This window comes from Dipodomys spectabilis, unplaced genomic scaffold (genome assembly GCF_019054845.1).
Source record: "Dipodomys spectabilis isolate Male_0828 unplaced genomic scaffold, ASM1905484v1 ptg000523l, whole genome shotgun sequence".
Classification (NCBI taxonomy): Eukaryota; Metazoa; Chordata; class Mammalia; order Rodentia; family Heteromyidae; genus Dipodomys; species Dipodomys spectabilis.
In genome coordinates, this window is record NW_024871200.1 from 231,339 (window position 1) to 235,124 (window position 3,786).

Below are 3,786 nucleotides of genomic sequence, written 5' to 3' on the forward strand. Positions count from 1 at the left end.
CTCATATCTGGAATGTCTCAGAACCCAGCATGGAATTTCCTACCGTACACACTGCAATGTCGAAAACTCAGCCAACCCCTTTGTTTATTGTTGGTCATGGGGTTTGAACTCTGGGTCAGGGCGCTGTCCTTCAGCTCTTCAGCAGAAGATGAGCACTTTATAATTTGAGCCACAGTGACGTTTCCTGTTTTCTGGTGGCTCATTGGATATCAAGACCCACAGACTTTCCTGCCCAAGCTGCTTTGAACCATGGTCTTTTCATTTCAGCTCTATGAGTAGCTAGGATAACAGTTGTGAGCCACCAGAGATGCCAGACATCATCCATCTTCATATACCCAGAGAAAACTCATTTCATCAGGCCACAAACTTTCTTGCAACCCTTTACTTCAGACTTTGACACCCAGCATCCAAATCCATCCTTCATTAGGGAGAATACAGACACAACAATCCCACCCCTGCACCCATTTGCCCACTCCCTGCCTGCCATAGGCCTCGACCACTTGAGTTATTGGTAAGACACCATCCATTCTACTGTGGCTTCAAACTGCTGCAAACTTGCTGAGTTCTTAGAAATGTCTGTAAAGTGAGGCCAGCACCTGGTCTCTCAATCACAGCACCCTCCCACACACACCTCCACATCTTTGCAGCGAAGATATTTTACTTTCTTTCATTTTTTCGATTGTGAGCTTGAATGCTGGGCCTGGGCGCTGTCCCTGACCTCTTCAGCTCAAGGCAAGCACTCTACTACTTGACCCACAGCACCCCTTCCAGTTTTCTGGTGGTTTCTTGGAGATAAGAGTCTCAGGGTCTTTCCTGCCAGTCTGGCTTTGAACCGTGATCCTCTTATCTCACCTCCTGAGTACCTGGGATGACAGCCATGAGCTACTGGCACCCAGCAAAACATACTTTTCAATGCCTGTCATCCTATCCTCTCAGGAGACTGAGATCTGAGGACTGAAGTTGGATGCCACCCTTTACAGCAAAGTGCATGAGAACTCTTTATCTCCAATTAAACACCCAAAAACCTGGATGTGGAGCTGTGGCTCAAGCAGTAGAGGGCTCGCCTTGAGCTGAAGAGCTGAGGGATAGCGCCCAAGCCCAGAGTTCAAGCCCCATGACTGACCAAAAAAAAAAATTCAGTTTTCACTAACAAGTAGGAGCAAAAATGTGAGATTGAATAGTAACTAGAGCATTATCATTATATTTATTTCTCAGTGATCATTCTTGTAATGATTAATGAGAGTTTACCAGCCAGGTTTAGCTTGAGACTTAGTGTTAAGTAATGAATTAGATGGCAAGTAAATTTGAAATTGTTTTAGGGTACAGGGATTCAGGGAAAGGTAGGATCATTGGAAACTACAGTATTTTTCCTGATAAGTGTATTTGAGGACAAATAATATAATACTTCATGTTCAGGAACAAGATAACTTCAGAGGTTGAGTCAGAAAATTTGTGGGAATTAAGGCAAATTGAAATGTATTTCCAGAGTGCAAACTGGAGTATCCATTAGAATGATTAAAAACTAGAGTTTTTTTCTTAAACATTAGAATTGGACTATCATTAGAGTGAAAGTTAGGTTTCAGTTCCAGCTGGAGTTAGACTTAGCCTTAGGGAAATGGAAAGTTTAGGGTCAGACTGAAAGTAAATCTTCGAATAACAAATCTAGTTAGAATTAGGATGAATGTGAAATAAGAAACTGATAATAATATTAAGATTAGGGTATGATTAATGCGAGGGTTAGCCTCAATATTCCAGTTAGGGTTCGGGTTAAAAAATGGCAAGATACTGAGTAAAACTACAAACTATTTTTAGAAAGATGAGTTGAATCAACGTTAGGATGAATAAAAACTAATGTATTTGTATGGCTTTTAGAATCCAAAGGCTATTAGTTCTAGGGTTAGGGTTACTGTTCTAGTTCAGGTTAGACTTAGGCTTAGGGAAGGGTAAGCTTTACAGTAAAACTGAGTTTTCTGCTAACGTTTTCAAGTATAATAAGTTTGAAATTAAACAAAAACTACAGAGTTTTCCTAAGTTTCCTATTCAAGGTTGAATAGGGTTAAATTTAGAGTTAGGTTTCTAGTAAGGTTTATATATAGTTAGGGTTAGGTACTAAAGTAGATTTTAAATAAACCTGCAACTTCTTTTTGGAGATATAGGAGTTCAGTAAACGTTAAGATCAGTGAAAACTGAGATAGTTTTCATGATATGAAGATTTGATGTTAATGATTCATAAGAGGGAACGATTTCAGAGTCCAAGTCAGGGAATCTGTAGGATTTGGAACAAACTGCAAATCATTTCAAAGGCAATGAGTATCTGTTAGGATGTGTCTAAACTCGAGTATTTTCCATTAATTTTAGGATTGGGTTACTATTATCATCAAGATTATTCTTAGGGTTCTGTCCAAAATTAGAGTTAGGATTAGGGAAATGGAAAGTTGAGAAATTGAGTGACTTACTTTGTTTGTGATGTTTATGCACTATTCTAAGGCTTGAACTCAAGGATTGGGTTCTGCCCCTGAGCTTTTTGCCGTAGGCTAGCATTCTACCACTTGAGCCATGAGTCCACTTCCAGCTTTCTTTGACAGTGAATTGAAGATGAGAGTCTCACAGACGTTCCTATCTAAGCTGACATTGAACTGAGATCCCCAGATCTCTGCTTTCTGATTTAAAGTAGGATTAATGCATGAGCTACTAATGCCCTGGAAAGTGCCTGAATTATACTGATTGTTTTTAATTTTGTTCGAGATTGAGACTTGAATTCATTATCTGACACCTTTGTTCACTAAGTAGCACTCTGCCACTTGAGCCATGTCTTTACAAATGATTATTTTAAATAGCTGGAAATCCTTAAATTTTCTTCAAATGATATGTTGTTCTAAAACTTATCCTAATCAAAAAGATTTATTGACCCTAGAGATTATCTGAGCAGATTCTCATGCTTTGCTTCTAATTGCATAACATTTTAGGGACATGATTTTTTAATTATTATTTTAAGCAGCAAAGCAGATATCATTAAACAAAACAGTTTATGCGTACAATATACCTTGATCAATGTCAACCCTTTCAACATTCTCATCCATCCCTCCCCTATACAGCTCTTCCTTCACTCTTCTTAATTTTATAGGATATTTACTGGATTCCTCTCTGCATTTTCCCCCTTTTTTCCTATTCAATCTTCTGCCTTTTCCCACTTCACTCCTCTTTTGACTACCCACTTCCATATGATCCAGCAACTCTACTCTTGGGCATTTACCCGAAAGAATACAAACCAGGATATAGTAACAGTTTCAGCACAACCATGCTTACTGAATCAGCCCAGATACTTCTCAAAAGAGAAATGAACCAAGTAAATGTAACACACACACACACACACACACACACACACACACACACACGCACACACACTGGAAATTCTTCTTACTCATCAGAAAGAATATTGTACCATTTGTATCTCTCATTTATCATTTCATCTGCCTGGTATCTCATTGCCATTGTATTGTCCCTGTACTGCAGTAACTGACACATGCAAACTGATGTAAAAGATTTTCAGGTTATGGGCTAACCATAGATTCCTGAGTATGAGTTCTCTGCTCATTCTCTTTGTCTATGCATGCCTTTGAGTAGTGATTGTACAGATTCATTTGTACTATATGCTACACAGAAAAGAGATGAACCATACATATATATGTATATATATATATATATATGATTATACACACACACACACACACACACACACACATATATATACATACATGGATATATGCACACATATGGATATATATT